Below are 18,676 nucleotides of genomic sequence, written 5' to 3' on the forward strand. Positions count from 1 at the left end.
CATACTAGACTTACTGCATACGCACAATAACAGAAAATGTTAATCTTAAAACAGCCTTTATTCTAAAATTACATTAGAAATTCTATGAATGTTTTTTTTTAAATACAATTATTAAAACAGATATGGATGATTATAAATCTTGATAACCCGTTAAAATAAGAAATTATAAATAAAATAAAAATATATAATGGTATTATGGTTTAAGTAACACACTATCAAATAATGCAAAAAAACGTGTAAATTATCTGGGATTCCTGCCCCGCGGGTCACGTAGCATCTCAACAAACATTTGCCTTCTCATTGAATTATGCAAATAAGACTGTGGGTCTTTCTCCTCTCGCTCTGCCTTATAAGTTGTCAATTGTAGAACAGGACATCTTCCTCCAGTTCAGCTTCAACGCAAACCATGTTCTCTGTAACTGTACTGCTGCTGGTCCTGGCTGCTGGCTCTGGTGAGGCGTCATGAAAAAACATTCAACCCATAAGAAACATATTGATACATGTTTAAGAAGCTCATAAGCTAATAAATACAGAAAGTCAAACTCTGAAGAACAAACAATTACGTTATTAGTTGAAAACATAAACAGGGCAAATATATGTATTAATCAATCCTACAGCCATTTGTATTCTGGAGATTGTGTACTGGTTTGCTATCAGAACCTTTTTTATTAGAATTAATACATTTTCATTAATTCATTAATCAAACTTTTAGAAACCGCCGTATAAAGATCTGAGTTGCTGCTGGAAAAGCAACGGCAATGTTATTACAAGACATTTACATTTAGGGCATTTAGCAGACGCTTTCATCGAAAGCGACTAACAATAAGTACATCAGAAAAGTGAAACAATATATCGCTGTTGGTACAATAAGAATGTTCATAGAACCAAGTGCAAAGCACCAACAATCACTAGGTTAACCCATCCCCAGTATTCAACAAAGATAGATATGTTAACATGCTACATAAGTAAGCACTGTAACTAAATATGAAATATACACCTGCATCCGTTACAGCTATGGCAGATAAGTTATCTGGTTCACTTGCACCTCTTTGTAACTATAGTGGTTCTGTGGAGTGCCTTACTGATGACCTCAACATTGCCTTGTCTGTTGCCATTGATTCAGTTGCTCCGAACGTAACTAAAAAACGAACATTGAAAAAAACCAGCCCCCTGGTTTAATGCAGAAACGCGCATTCTGAAGCGAAGCTGCAGGATCCTTGAATGCAAATGGCGCTCGACTAAACTTGAGGTCTTTCATCTTGCATGGCATAACAGTCTGCTCACCTATAAGGGTGCGCTGACTATTGCCAGGAACGCCTACTTTTCCAGTATCATCAACTTGAATAGAAACAATCCTAAGTTTCTTTTTGACACGGTGAGAAGTCTCACTCAGAAACAGACTCAGACAGTAGTTTGCTCGATTGTGGCAGGTGAATTCATGGATTTCTTTGAGAATAAGATTCAATCAATTAGAGAGGAAATTGACGTTTGCCGTGGGGCTTGTCCTACACATCCTGTGGGGCAGGATGGGGTCCTGCCAAGTAGGATGGGGAACTCTAACGCAACTCTCTTGGAGTTCAAGGCAATTCCTTTGGTGGAACTTGAAAGGGTGATAAAGGCATCAAAGCCAACCACTTGTATGTTGGATCCTCTCCCTTCCAGGGTTCTTAAGGAACTTCTTCCCACGGTGGGGCCTGCAATCCTCTCGCTTATGAATCTTTCGTTTTCAACAGGAATTGTTCCTTCCAATTTCAAGGCTGCAGTGCTAAAACCGCTACTCAAAAAGCCTGGCCTAGATCCTGAATTAGTCAGGAACTATCGGCCTATATCGAATCTGCCCTTCCTGTCCAAGGTATAGGAAAGGATTGTAGCAAAGCAAATCTTTGATTATCTGACGAGGAACAATCTCTTCGAACCTTTCCAGTCGGGGTTCAGGAATTTCCACTCAACTGAAACTGCTATTACAAGAGTTGTAAATGACATCCTTCTTGCTTTGGATAAAAATACAAGCTCAATGCTTGTGCTGCTGGACCTGAGCGCTGCGTTCGATACGATCGACCACAGCACTCTTCTTTACCGTCTTGAGCACTATGTTGGTTTCGGGGGTACGGCTCTTGGTTGGCTTGAATCGTACTTCACAGATAGAACCCAATTTGTGCTTCATGAGGGTTCAGAATCAAAGCACTGTAAATTACGCTTTGGCGTACCACAAGGGTCGGTCCTTGGTCCATTACTTTTTGCAATCTACATGCTTCCCCTGGGCGACGTTATCTGCAGCTTCGGAATTAGTTTCCATTGCTACGCGGATGACACCCAGCTCTACATTCCTGTAGATTCCGGGGACTCGGCCCAGATTCAAAGGGTTGAGTCCTGTCTGGCTGCTGTGAATGGCTGGATGTCACAAAATTATCGGCACGAAGCGGGACCGGGAAGAGTTTGAGGATGTCTCTCTGTGGTTGGATGGCTTCGCCATCCCACAGAGTGCGTCCGTCAAAGATCTTGGTGTCCTGTTTGACCCTCAACTATGCTTTGACCAACATATCAGAAGTATAATTAGAATGGCCTTTTTCCATCTGAGAAACATTGCAAAAATCAGACCAATGTTATCTGCAGTGGATGCAGAGACACTGATTCATGCTATTGTTTCGTCAAGACTGGACTATTGCAATGCACTGTTCTCGGGATTACCGAACTCTACCACAAAAAGTCTACAGCTGGTACACAATGCGACAGACTGCTGACCGAGAAAGTTTGATCATATCACACCTATTCTCGCCTCTCTGCACTGGCTACCAATAACTTTCAGATCAGACTTTAAGGTGCTATTGTTAACCTATAAAGCCTTGCATGGATTATCTCCATCCTACCTGAAGGACCTGATCATTCCTTATAGTCCTTCTCGGTCCCTCCGGTCTTCGGGAGCCGGCCTTCTTTCATTGCCGAAGGTTAAAAAGAAATCGGCTGGACGGGAGCGTTTGCCTATCGAGCCCCCTTCCTATGGAATAGGCTGCCATCAGCGATCAGGGAAGCTGACTCTGTGGACCTATTTAAAGGAAAGCTCAAAACGCACCTCTACAATCTTGCATTTGGAGTTTAAAAACGACAGATGCGAAGTGAAGACCACTCTGTTTGCTTGTGCTTTTCTTATTACATTATACATTCCCACTATGTACTTTTCCGTTCTAATTCACTATTCTGTGTGTTCTAGCGTATTGCGGGTACTGGACTGGATGCCTGGACTCTCCTCATGGATAACCGGCCAGAACCCCATCACGTATCATGTATTTACCTGTGTGTCAATTGTGGCACCCATTGCACTCCTGACCATCCCTGGAAGAAGGGATCCCCTACAACGCGTTTCTTCTCAAGATTTCTTCCTTGCTGATTTCAAGGGAGTTTTTTCTTGCCCGTGTGGGGGCATGGGTAAAGGGGGGTGTCGCAAATATTTGGCCTGCTAAGCCCTTTGAGACTGTAATGGTGATTAAGGGCTATACAAATAAAATTGAATTGAATTGAATAAGTAAGTACATTAAGTACCAGGATGTACAACTAACCCAGTGTCACAGAACAACACAGTCTCACTCCCTACTCGTCAAATGTGTGACGCATGGCCATGGATCCCTGGCCTCAAATTCCGACGAAAAATGTGTACCTTTTGCGTTGATTTTCGACGTGGGGGTCCGTCAGACAATCATGTTAATGCCTCACTGTCGGATATACGAAAGGAAATCAATGTCCATCAACGGTGATGCCGTCACGTTATGCAACTATTGATTTAAAAAAATAAAATTGAATTGAATTGAATAAGTAAGTACATTAAGTACCAGGATGTACAACTAACCCAGTGTCACAGAACAACACAGTCTCACTCCCTACTCGTCAAATGTGTGACGCATGGCCATGGATCCCTGGCCTCAAATTCCGACGAAAAATGTGTACCTTTTGCGTTGATTTTCGACGCGGGGGTCCGTCAGACAATCATGTTAATGCCTCACTGTCGGATATACGAAAGGAAAACAATGTCCATCAACGGTGATGCCGTCACGTTATGCAACTATTGATTTGTTTGACATGATCAAAAAAAAAAAAATGCAGACCATCAGAGCCATCTACCTTAAACAGAAGAGGATTACGGCCACACATGAAAAAAATAAGTAAAAAATCTGACTTTATTCTCAGAATTCTGAGAAAAAAGAATTCTGAGAATAAAGAATTCTGACTTTAATCTCAGAATACCGACATTAATCTCAGAACTCCGGGTACCTGTAAGCAGGGACGTGCACAGGAATTTTGAGGGGCAGTTGCTCTGACCTGAAAAAAGGGCACCCCCCCCCCAAAAACAACAACAACTGACAGGCTATATGAAGGACTGAGAATAAAAGGGTCTTTATTAATATATTAATACAAATAAGCAAAACACTGAAATAACTGCTACTAACGATAATGCAGAAAAACATGACTTGAAGAAGAAGAACATAACATGAACACAAACATAATTAAACAACATCCTATCAAGTCACTGATAAGTTTCTCCAAATTGACATATTAAAAATGCAAAGCTTCAAAAGAGAAGCCTTCAGAACCTCTTCTTTGTCGATTGGTATGTCCTTCTCTATGGACAGCAGGAGGAGGTCAGACAGCCGCTCTTGACCACACTGATTTCGGATTTCGGACAAGGTAGTGATGGGCTCCTCTTTGCTGCCTCCTTTAGTTGTCTCTCTCTCTCCTGAATCCTCCTCTTTTCACTGGGCATTTCGGCTTCACTTAACAATAACAAACAATACCCAAAATAGTGATAAGATTTAGGTATAATAATAATAATAATAATGCATTGAATTTATATAGCGCTTTTTCCTAGACACTCAATGACGCTTTACATTGAAGGGGGGGACCTCACTCACCACCACCAGTGTGTAGCACCCACTAGGGGTGATGCACGGCAGCCAATCTGCACCAGAACGCTCACCACACACCAGCTCGAGGTGGAGGGTGAGGGAATTAATGAGTCAGCCAATTATACAATTATACAGGGGGATGATTAGGGGGCCAGATTGAATGGGCCTGGTTGGTATGAACCATTTTGAATGAAAGAATTCATGTGATGCATTACTTCCATCTTTTATTCTTCTTGTTAAAACGAAATGTTAGAAACTAACTATCAGCAGACATGTAGCTTAGTTTGCCTACCAAAAAATGTGTAGACTATGTGATAACGGGCTGCTTGTCTGCAAGCTAGCTAGCTGTCTGATTATTTAGGCAAAACGTTACGTGGAAAACTGAGCCTGGATTTATGAAGATTGTAATTCATTTCATAAAACGTGATGATTGTTTGTTTGTTATACATCTCAAATTCACCTTTTCCGACAACATCAAGGCAGTTGTCTCACAGGTGCCGGTGTTCCGGTCGCGTGCAGCGCTGCAGCTACGTAAAGCAGCTTTCACACGCCGCGCGGCAACTCGCCGCCTCCATTCATTTCAATGAGGGAAGGGCGGCAGAGGGGAGGCGGCAAAAGCGGCTGTTGCCGCGCGGCAGAGTTTCCCCTCCCCCTACTGACTTTCACTCTCAGTGCCCGAACGGAATTGAATGAGGCTACGCTTACTTTATGAAATGTTTCGAGTGGCGATTTTTTTATCTAGGCCTACATGAAATTCTGCATCCATTAAATGATAAAAAAAAAAAAATAATAAAAAATGTTTTCCTCGGAAGGGCAACCTGAGTCGAAGAGGGCATATGGGAAGTTGCCCAAGCAACCTGAGCAACCCCCCTGTGCACGTCCCTGCCTGTAAGGACCAACCTCTGTGGGAGAGACACTTTGCTTCATGCAGTAGGAGGAAACCACACGCAGAGTAGCCAGTAGCCCTAGCCTACTTGTGCCGAGATGTCTTCCTTTAGTGACTTCTTGCGGGTTCGAGGGGTTCCCAGAAGAAGCCATTTCGTTAATGGAAGACCAAAAGTTGAGTGAAACTGGAACATGTGTTGTTTTGGTGCCAATTTCACTCACCTTTTGGTCTCCCATTAACAAACCGGTTAATGGTACCCGTAGTTCTGACTTTAAAGTCAGAATTCTGAGGAAAAAGTCAGAATTTTGAGATTAAAGGCAGAATTCTGACTTTTTTCTCAGAATTCTGAGAACAAAGTGTGGCCCTCATCCTCTTCCCTAACCTTAGGTTACTTTAATCTTTCACAATTGTATTCAGCTCTGGTATAGGTAATGTAAGGTAAAACAAATCATAATAATGATGATGATGATGATATAATAATAACTATAATCATTGAATATTCTCACTTTGTGTATCTCTGTTGGCCAATCAAGTCCATCATCAGCGATGCCGTCAATCTATGCGCCAGGATCATTGCGCTTCTGAACTCAGCAGTAAGTACAGCTCTGACTTTGGCTTACAAAAATGCGAATTAGAAAATGACACATGAAAAATTAAAAAAAAGTTTTGTTTGTTGACAATCTCGAAAGTGCACTGTTAAAAATACATGGGATAGAGATGGATATAAGTGGTCTAGCTGCTCAATCAATTCTGCTCAAATTAAGATAGCATTTAAGGAAATAATCGATTTTATGATAATCAAATTTTGTGTGCGTGTGTGTGTGTTATTTTCTGTGGGCCAGCCTTTTTGCCTCTGAAATCTCTTCATCTGTTCTTTGTTAAAAAATATATCATGTCTACCAGATGTTGTTTTGTGTGTGTGTGTGTGTGTGTGTGTGTGTGTGTGTGTGTGTGTGTGTGTGTGTGTGTGTGTGTGTGTGTGTGTGTGTGCGCGCGCGCGCGTGCGTGCGTGCGTGCGTGCGTGCGTGCGTGCGTGCGTGCGTGCGTGCGTGCGTGCGTGCGTGTTGTGTAAATTTCATCATGGCTCGAAAGAAGTAGGCCCTGCCCCTCCTGCCAAGAACCTAACCAGGTGAGGGAAAAGTGGAATAGAGCATTAGACCTATGTCCAATGTTCTAATATGTGGTTTAATGTTATACATTTCTCATTAGTAGGTCACGTGGACACTAAAGTATGCTCCTACTAAATTACTTTGTATGATATCTGTGCTGTGTTACAAAACAGGGATAATGTAAGATGTCTGGATTGATATAAATTTTGATTGCTTGTTTTGCACCAAACGCCATAGGCATCATTGATTAGAGTAGCCTGGGTGTCTCAAAGCTCTGCCACTTTCACTGTATGATTATCATCCTTTGCCATGAACTGTTGTGTACTTACTTAAACTCTGGATAATCCTGTGTCAATCCAGAGACGCATATTCTGAATTGCATTGTGCTTCATTTGTGCCTCTTTCCTGTATACAGCCAAATTAAACGCTGTATCTTGAATGTACTTCTTCTCTGTGACTGTGGATCTGATGTCTCACTTTGGTATACTTTTACCAACCCAGGTGAGCTGAAAACCTGCAGCTGTTGTTTCACAGCTCTCTAAAACAAAGGAAAAATAACGGCCAAAACTGTGTCCTTGGACAGGAAGTGGGCGGAAGGGGTATAAAAGTTAATATTTCATTAAGCATTAATGATTTGCTTCACTTTCATTAATATTGTGTGATAGGGCAAGGACCTAATTTTACAAAAAAAAGTGTAATCTGTTAGTGAATTGAAGTGTAACAAATTATTTATGTTTCTTTGTCATTTGACTGACATGCATGGAATAGACTTTATTTTTGACCGGGCGCTCATGTACATTTATTTACATATACAACCGGCTACGTTGTAAATAAAACCTATGGATGCTACTGAACTCTCTGTTTCTGCTAAAGGCAGATCACAGAATTCAGACCCAGTCACTATAAAGTCATTCTTGCATGATAATGTAAGTACATAACATGCTCCAAAATAGATAAAAGTATCTCGAGGAACGCGGTTCCCTCGCTTACTGCGACACCACCTTCTACAGGCCACAGCAAACACACATCACACCGGGACCCGTTTCGAGGCATAGAATGAAAATCAAAAAATACAGAGAAACATGAGAAAGGAATTCAGAAATGTTTTTCTGTTTTCAAATGTCCGCCCAATGCAGCCGCAATAGATGAGTTACGTAATTTATCTCCCCCATTTAAATCTGTACATGTAAACTAAAGATAACTATTTAGCAAGTGTTCCATATTCTTGAATTCATGCTAGCTGGCGTATTTTTAGGTGGAAGAGGAGGAGGAGCGCTGTTTGAACACGTTAGCGGAGGACAGGGCTGAGCAGGCAGGAACATAAAGCATCACCACAGGCCTAAAAAAGCCTCTTGGAAAGCAGAAGTGAAACTTGGTCGCTTCAGTGGTGCACAGTGGTGGGCAGAGTAGCTAAAAAATGTACTCAAGTAAAAGTACTGTTACTTTAAGATTATAATTACTCAAGTAGAAGTAAAAGTACTCGTAAAAATAATTACTCAAGTAAGAGTAAAAAAGTATGCAGTGAAAAGACTACTCAAGTACTCAAGAGTACAAGTACTGAGTTTCTCCGATTTCTTTTTTAAATAAACAGCAACACAAACGGTACAAAATAGACACCAACAAAATATAAAACAGCAAGGTTCAAATAAAGATAATGTAAATAACATCCTTTTAAATAAAATAAATAAGGTGTATAACCCTTGAACTAAAACAATAACAAATTAAATCTTTGTAAAATTAAATACATCAACCTTTAAATAACATTAAAATAAATTCGGTTTATCCAAAATTATATTAATTAAAACCAATACACGTATAACTGTTAACTAACATTATTAACAAAGTACATCCATGGAATCAGCCGTTCAAAACCAGTCTGCATGAATGGGTGACATCTTCCTCCAGTTCAGCTTCAACACAAACCATGTTCTCTGTAGCTGTACTGCTGCTGCTCCTGCTCCTGGCTGCTCGCTCTGGTGAGGCTTTATGAGAAAATATACAACCCATAAGAAAACATATTGATACATAGTTGAAGTAGCTTATTCATGACCAAAAGCTTATATTCTCTACAGGTGTGAAATGTGAACAGCTCATTCAGCCAGAGTCTCTGACTGTCCGACCTGGTCAACCTCTGACCATCCGCTGTCAGGTCTCTTATTCTGTTAGTAGCTACCACACACATTGGATAAGACAACCTGAAGGACACGCACTGGAATGGATTGGTTATATTCGTACCGATGGCAAAAAAGTGAAAGACTCCCTTAGTAGTAAATTCAGTCTTGCCGTTGACTAGGCCAGTAAAACAGTAACTTTGCAAGGCCAAAACATGCAGCCTGGAGACTCAGCTGTGTATTATTGTGCCAGAGAGACACAGCATTACAAACTGTTGTCAAGGATGAACAAAAACCCTACGCTTGTGAGGTTAAATTACTTGAATCCTCCAGAGGGGGAGCTCTCAACAAAAAACATCATTCAAAATAGATTATTTAACTCATGAAAATCTCCTGAGAAATTCAGGGGCAGATGAATGCCAAGCTCTCTGGAACATTTTATTTGCTTTGTTATTCATAGATCAGTGAAGCCTACTGACAATCTTTCCGACAAACTTGTTTGAAATATACAAACAGGGATATATTTTGTTAACAACTCATTCAGCTATTTATTTTGAAGACGTTTATCTGGTTCGTTATCCTAATTTGTGTCAATGACTATTATGAAACATACTTTATTTTTGTTTTCAATTGTAGTTTTAATTAACAGAGTTGGCATATTAATCCTCACAGCTGGACCTGGAGACAAAGCATCAGCCAGACATATGTAATTTTAATTCAAGACAGAACATATATAACACCTTATTATAAGACAGATAACATGCATTACAAGAATGAAAATTTAGACCTGAAGATAAAATGGTATAAATGGACAGAAAACCTCACGTTATTGAAAACCAAAAAGTTAGCCTTGCATATGTCTTGATCCATACAAGACTTACAGCCTACACACTATAACGCAAAGCTTACATCTTAAAACTGTCTTTATTCTACCATGACATTATCAATTATATACATTTTATTTATTTAATACAAATAAATATAAACAATGATATGGATGATTATAAATCTTAATAACACTTAAAATATATATAAATATAAAAAATATTAATCTGGTTTAAATAACACACTATCAAATAATGCAAAAACGTATAAATGATCTGTGATTCTGCCCCCCGATCATGTAGCATCTCAATCAACATTTGACGCCTCTTTGAATTATGCAAAATGGACTGTGGGTCTTTCTCCTCTCGCTCTGCCTTATAAGTTGTCAAGTGTAGAATAGGACATCTTCCTCCAGTTCAGCTTCAACACAAACCATGTTCTCTGTAGCAGTGATGCTGCTCCTGGCTGCTGGCTCTGGTGAGTTTTCATGCGAAAACATCCAACCAATAACAAAAAATATTGATTAATAGTTGAAGTAGCTCATTCATGACCATTCATGACCATTAGCTTATATTCTCTACAGGTGTGAACAGTGAACAGCTTACTCAGCCAGAGTCTCTGACTGTCCGACCTGGTCAATCTCTGACCATCCGCTGTCAGGTCTCTTATTCTGTTAGTAGCAACTACATAGCTTGGATCAGACAACCTGAAGGACATGCACTGGAATGGATTGGACAGATCTATACTGGGGCAAAACACCAGAAAGACTCCCTAAGTAGTAAATTCAGTCTTTCACTTGACGAGGCCAGTAAAACAGGGACATTGCTGGGACAAAACATGCAGCCTGGAGACTCAGCTGTGTATTACTGTGCCAGAGAGCCACAGTGTTACAAACTGTTGTAAAGGATGAACAAAAACCCTTCACCCATGAGATGTTACATCAGAAACCCTCCGAAGAGGGAGCTCTAAACCAAACTCATAATTTAAAATAGATTGTTTTAATCAACATCAGCTGATAAATATACTATAGTGATAGCTGAATGCCGACGTACCTCAAACCACTATTCAATAATTCACGTTAATCGATCAGTTGGTCGGAAACTAAAGGATGGCCAACTTACAGACTGTTATATATAAACAGGAAAAGGAGGAAATAGCATTAGCCAGACATTAACATGTTTAAATGTAATAGTTTCCCCTATATAGTTAGCCTTAGATTTTCACGGCAGGACCTGGAAACATTGCAGCAGCCAGACATATATAATTGTATTAAAAGACAGAATACATATACCATGATATTCTTTGAGAAATTACATGCTTTACAACATTCCATATGTAGACCTGCATATACAATTTCATCCAAATAGAAAACAACATTTTATTAAAAAACTAAAAAGGTAGGCCGAAATTTGTTAGTTTAGATAATAAAAACAGCCTTATTCTCAAGTAAAATTGTATATGATACTAATGTTACTTATAAATAAAAGCAAATATTAAGAATGATATTTAAAGGCCCACTATCCAGGATCGGCCATTTCTTCGCTGTATTCTCGGTTTGCGCTCGCACTTTTCCCTACACAGCTCCCCATACAGCTTCGTAGATATTTTACAACACTGTCGTCACAACTCGTTGACGACCCTTTCCCAACCACTTCTACGCTAGCCATGTGCATTTGTTTTCAAAGAAGCCGGTGAATGCGTGAAGCCATGTCCGAGGTAGGCATTCATAAAGAGTAGACAAGGTTATACATTTTGAAATGATGTATTTGTGTTACAATAAACCCGTCCTTTCTTATAGTTGACGGGGTTAGTGTTAGTTAGTTAGTTAGTTAGTTAGTTAGTCAGTGTTATATCTTAGATTAGACATTTTCTCAAATTCATCATGTTGGTTTTTCGGCTTACGGCTATTGTGTAGCATCTTCTTGAGGGTTCTCTGGATTTCCTCGTGACACTTTTCCTCGTGGGATTATTTGTTTATCAACACGGCGGATGCGCACGCAGAATGATGGCAAAAAGAACATTTGTTTGACCGGTTGCCATGGTTATCTCTGTGTGGTTAATTTGCAGTTACGGTGTTAATTAGCGATTTTGTCAGCTTACTGTTACATTAAACTGTAATAACGCGGTTATATGCAATAGACCAGGCATCACCAAATGGCGGACCGGGGTCCGGTTCCGGACCCAGTGACGGTTCTGCCCGGACCTGTTAAAATTCTAATATTAAATTAAAAAAAGTGCATGCGCAGCTAATCTAGTTAATACGACAGGTGCGTCATCAATAGCCAAGCCAATCAAATCGATTGTTTACCTTCCCGCATGCGCTAGACTCGAGTGAGAGTGAGGAGATGAGAGATGGCTTGCTCAAAAGTGAGAAAAGTAGATGCTGAAAACCGAACTTTTAAAGATGAATGGACAGAAAAATACATGTTCGTTCTGCCTGCAGCCAGTTCTAAACCGCTGTGTCTCATATGCTGTGAAACTGTGGCGTTAATAAAAAGTGGCAACGTTAAGCGTCACTATGAGACCAAACACGGGTCGTTTGAGGAAAGGTACCCACCGAAGTCCGCAGTGAGGGCAAGTAAAATGATCGAACTGAAAGCACAGTATGACAGGTCTACCCGTGTCCTCACGCATACATTTACAGGCCAGCAACGTGCAAATGAGTGTTCATTAAGATTGCGTGGATTTTGGCTTAACACAAGAAAGCATTCAGCGATGGCACAGTTGTGAAGGAGTGCTTAAATGCGGCAGCAGAGACTTTACTTGACGGTCAACAAAAAGACGACATGTGTGGAAAAATCAAGCAAATACCATTGTCAGCTACAACAACAACCAGAAAATCGGAACTATTAGCAGAGGATGTACTGGCACAGCTTGAAGCAGCTGTTCAGAACGCACTATGCATATCCTTAGCCATTGATGAATCCACAGATGTAACGGATAGTGCCCAGCTTTTGGTGTATGTGAGATTTCTTCACAAAGAGAAGAAAGACATGTGTGAAGACCTGTTGGGTTTAATGCCTCTTGAGACAAACACAAGAGGAGAGGATATATATGAGGTGATCAAGGAGATGCTCACAAAAAGAAAGATTAATCTGAAGCAAGTAGTCTCAGTCACCACAGATGGTGCACCTGCCATGGTTGGCAGAGAGAAGGGGGCTGTGGCACGGATGAAACAAGACAACCCTGATCTCATAGCCTACCACTGTATCATCCACTAGACTGTTCTCTGTGCTATTCTGTGTGAAGGGTTTGCTGAAATAATGAATACCACGATGAAACTCATCAACTTCCTCAGGGCATCCTCATCCGTTCAGCATCGACTGCTAAGAGAATTTCTGAAAGAAACGGAGGCAGATGCAAATGACCTACTGCTCCACAACAATGTTAGATGGCTGAGCAAAGGGAATGCACTGGGACGCTTCTGGTCCATCCGAAAGGAAATAGCTGCTTTCTTACAGCAGCTCAAGAGTCAAAAAGCAACACAGTTTGCAAACTTTTTGCAAGATAAGCACAAGATGGATGTGGTGGCTTTTTTGGTGGACATCACAGGACACCTTAATGAGCTCAATTTAAAGCTGCAGGCTCGGAAAAATTCTGTCTGTGATTTGATGAAAAATGTCCGCCCCTTCCAGATGAAGCTGAACATTTTCAAAGAAGATCTCCAAGGAGAGTGTGAGCACTTCCCACAAATGCGGGAACAAATTCAGGGTGAGGGAGACATTTCTCTTACGTCGGCTTCATAGACAAGCTTTAGTCAACGATTTGACAGCTTCAAACTTGGACACCAGCTTCTCCTGCTGATCGAGAATCCATTCCTTATCAGAGAAATCAGAGGATTTTCAAAGGAGGTTCAACAGACCTTCAAGTGGGCACATCCTGGATCTTTACAGCTAGAGCTCACTGATCTGCAAGCAGATATTGCTCTGAGAGAGCATTTTGAAGCAACTGACTCTGCCACTTTCTGGTTACAGATTGTGCCTGAAACGATGTTCCCTTGTCTAACCAAAACAGCACTTCACACCTTAACCATGTTTGGATCAACCTACAGCTGTGAGACAGCTTTCTCTACGATGAACATTATTAAAACAAAGTACCGTTCCAGGCTCACCAATGAGCATCTCCACATGAGCATGAGAATGGCACTTACCCCATTCAAGCCAAGATTCAAACTGCTGGCAGGACAGTTACATGCCCATTTCTCTCACTAGGAAAGGAATTTGGAAAGGGAGGAAGGTGAGGAGAAAAGGAGAGAGGAGAAAGGGAGCTGCTCAAAGCTCTGCACTTTTCTTTTATTCATTCTGCCCTGTTTCATTTTACTACAAATGTCGGCTTTAGCCTAAGGTCCCCGTGTTATTTTATTTGAAATGTAGTTAATACATGTAAAAAAAGGGGGTGGGCAGCTCAAAGGTCTTTTGTTAATTGTTTTTCTGAATGTTTTGCGTTACTTGAAATATAGGCCCTGAGTTCAGGCTGCCCAAAGCTGTTTGCACTTTCAAAAGATTCTGAATGTTTTGCGTTACTTGAAATATAGGCCCTGAGTTCAGGCTGCCCAATGCTGTTTGCACTTTCAAAAGATTCTGAATGTTTTGCGTTACTTGAAATATTGGCCCTGAGTTCAGGCTGCCCAATGCTGTGTTTGCACTTTCAAAAGATTCTGAATGTTTTCAGGCTTACTTGAACTATATTTTATTCAGAAGAAATTCAGTCTCCGTTGTCTGTTATTGATAAAAGTATATTACTTTGAAAACACTTGAAGTTTGACAATAAACTATATAGAAATGTACGTACGTTGTTTTTTATTTACATCAGGGTACACTATTTCGAGAGACAATATAAGATTCGGACCTTTGCTGGGAGGAAATTTTAGTAACTGGACCTCTTTCAATTTTAATTGAATACCCCTGCTATAGACTATAGTATCTGTGGTATAAAGGCTGGGACGAATTGCAAATTATAAATATGTACACTTTATGTTGAAAGCATAGCGTCGCTATTCCAGTTGAAACAAATGGCGCAGTGATTATTCTTCAAAACGAGAGCCGGTAAATTGTGAAAAATGTATTAAACTGTAATCAGACAACACGGTTATTTGCTATAGACCCTAGAGTATCGTATACTCTAGGGCGATGATTATTCTTCAAAACGAGAGCTGGTAAATTGTGAAAAATGAATTAAACTGTAACGCGGTAATATGCTATTAGACCCAGTGGTATGGGTAGAGTACTGAAAATCTATACTCAAGTAAAAGTACAATTATTCCTTCGAAATCTATTGAGTAAGAGTAAAAAGTACTTTGCTATAAAGTTACTCAAATTACAAGTTACTTAACATTTTTGTATTGTAGTACACTTGGATCAGTGAAAAAGACATAACGTGTGTGAGTGAGTGAGAGAGAGAAAGAGATGCACTCTTAAGACATTTCTTAAAAAAAAATGTAATTTAACTGTAAAATGTAAACAGATTTACACTAAAAATGTAAATGAATTTCAGCTCTGTGCATATGACAAAAGGCAAGAGTTTTGTAGGAACACAACCAATGAAACAGTAACCAGGGTGGCTTGGTTAGCTGATTAGCCAATCAGATTTGTCTTCACGTGATCAAATCTTTGTTGCGATCCAGCCTACGCATAGCATGCATGCACACTCACATCCAGACACAACAACAACGAACAAGTTCTAGAGTGGTCTGCAGAATACAGAGCCTTTGTAACATAGTGTCTTTAGAATTAAATAAACTCTACGTGGACCGTAACCCCGCACCCCCTGCCAAAAATATCCTCCTGCGCGTCTGCATCCATGCTATTTCTAGTCCTCATTCCCAACGTAATGGTCGACTCGTCTCCTCCTCTATGGAATCGCAACAATGTTGCAACCTAGGGAAGACGCGTCGCTAACGTGTACGCTTGTATTACAGTCAACGAAGATAATGTGTTTATCAAAATACTCATTTTAATGAAGGCACAATGGAAAATGTAATTGAGTAAAGTAAGAAAAAAAAGTAAGAGTAAAATTACAGACTTAAAAAAGGAACGTGAAAAGTACTCGTAAATTATTTTTTTCGGCATTTGCATTACTACCAGTAGCGGTTCCTGGCCGAGCTCACCAGGGAGGCAAACATGAACGCGCATTCATGAACGCGCGCAGTGCACCCGCACATGCATGTCTATTCTAAAGCGTAGGCCTACACAACTTTTAAAAAAAACATACTCGTGTGACGCGTTGTTTGGAGGCGCCGTTAGAGAGGATAATAACTAAAATAAACTAGACACTTAACAGTGTATCAGCCGAGTGCAATGCTTCTAAACTTTTAATCAACTTCAATAAAAGCCGCGGCATCTCTTTCTGCACTGACATCCTCAAATCCTAAAAATCGTTCCCACACATTCCCTTTCTCATTCACATATCTAAGGATGACAGAGAGCAGACACTGGCAGGACACATCAGTTGTATCATCAGCTTGCACGGCGATGAATGGAGCTGCACTAATTTCGCGATCGATGTCTGCCTTATCACCATTGCTATGCTATGAATGATGTCGTTCTGTATGGCTTTTGATGTCCCTTTGAAAACTGTGGCTGATTCTAGATGTTGAGCTAGCAGGATCTACCTCACGTTAATACTCCACCAATTCAACGTAATGGCCCCTAAGGCTATTACGTTGACATGTTCAATGTTCAATGTCCGCACATGTTCAAACAGTTTCAACTTTAAGTTGGAATTAATGTGGCCATTGAATTATATTCTCCTCCATGTTGATATCGTTGTTAGTCGTTATCTTTGTTAGCCGCGGCAATTGACTAGAAAGAACGAATTTGCTCAGAACATTATTTAAAAAAATGCTGATTTGTGATTGGTTGCAAGGAGTAGATGAGGCTGGCCTCCCTACCTATGTTTAACATGGTATAGATGATTTAGCTCACAACAGTGAAACTGAATTGTGATTGGTTATCTTTTATTCTCAAAGGCGGCAAAAGTGAGTTTTGGCCTCTTTGCCTCCGTTCCCTTCAGTGGCCAACCCTGGACACAACATGCTGAGAGTAACGCCGGCCAGCCTCCGCGTTTGCAAAGGCACTTCGCAGTTGTTGTTTTTTTAACATTTTCAACATTTGATGTAATTATTCAGTAATAAACACACATTGCACATAGATAATTTTGAAAAATAAATATTTTTTAATAATCATTTATTTTAATTTTTTTACGAAAATCACGAGGAGGTGTTGCCTCCGTTGCCTCCTCTAAGGAACCACCACTGATTACTACCCCCCACTGTATAGACACTAGAGTATCTGTGGTATAAAGGCTGGGACGAATTTCGAATTATAATACATATAACACATTATGTTGAAAGTATAGACCGTCACGATTCCCATTGAAACGAATGGTGTGGTGATTATCCTTCAAAACGAGAGCTGGTAAATTATGGAAAATTAATTAAACTGCCAGACAACACGGTTATAGACCCTAGAGCAGGCGCGTCGTTAGACCTGGGCATTCGAGGCTATAGCCCCGGATCTTTTGGGATCTGCCCCAGATCTCTGTGCCGTAATTTATGTATATATATATATATATATATGTATATATATATACCTATGCATTCTCTGTCACATCTTTCCTTGACCTCATGGCGTTTTCCATCAAGGTCAAGGAAAAGTCGTTAGGAAAGGAAATAGAATGTGATTTAATTCGACGTAGTCTAAAATAATCCTACTGCACTTACACTAGGCTGCCGTGGTGTAACCACAATGTTCAAAGATGAACTACTCAAACGCATCTTAGAAACTTTGCCCCATGTGTTCTTACTGTGTTGTTGCATGCAAGCTGTGTAAACGTAGACAATCCATTGAAAAATATCCAACTTCATTGCCAAGGCTGGAATTTAAATAGAAAAATTGAATAAAGCTTCCCATTCACAAAAGCCAAACAAATTGGTTGATAGTATTTAAAGATGGCAAATATACAATTGGAAAAATCTTACTGCTGTTTTTATCATACTAATAATGATTAATGAGCATGATTACTGTATGATATAATTGTTTTACTTCACTTTACACAGTTTCTGTAAAGATCTTCTGAGTGGGATCATGGAAAGAGAGCAGCAGTCAGACTGTTACATTTGATAACCAGGCATACAAACAAAAAAACATCTACCTTTATTTTCTTTGAATAACATGATACATGTTACATGTTCAAAACATGATAATGAGCAACATACACACAAGAACAAGCACTGTAAGGCCTTCACCCCAGTTCAGTGTGGACCGTAGGCACACATCATTCACATAATCCCTGTGGCTTTAGGCTTAGAGGCAACCTAAAATAATGTGAAAGCACACCATTTAATTGTTTCACCTATATAGTTGCCCCATAGATTTTCACAGGAAACATTGCAGCAGCCAGACATATATAATTGCATCACAAGACAGAATACATATTACATGCTATTTTTGGAGAAATTACATGCTTTAAAACATTCCAAATGTAGACCTGCATATACAATTTAATCAGAAGATAGAAAACAACATTTTGTTAAAAAACTAAAAAGTAGGCTGACAGAAGTTTAGATCTTTGAAAAGCCTTATAACAATATTATTAATGATGATTATAATAATAGCGTGTAAGTAAACGTACACATTATAAGAAAATGCAAAAATGTGTAAAGGATCTGTGATTCCTAGTCCCATGTCACGTAGCTTCTCAACCAACATCTGACACCTCATTGAATTATGCAAAAGAACTGTGGGGTTTTCTCCTCTCGCTCTACCTTATAAGTTCTCAAGTGAAAAACAGGACATCTTCCTCCAGTTCAGCTTCAATACAAACCATGTTCTCTGTTGCTGTACTGCTGCT

This window comes from Gadus chalcogrammus, chromosome 2 (assembly GCF_026213295.1).
Source record: "Gadus chalcogrammus isolate NIFS_2021 chromosome 2, NIFS_Gcha_1.0, whole genome shotgun sequence".
NCBI classification, from domain to species: domain Eukaryota; kingdom Metazoa; phylum Chordata; class Actinopteri; order Gadiformes; family Gadidae; genus Gadus; species Gadus chalcogrammus.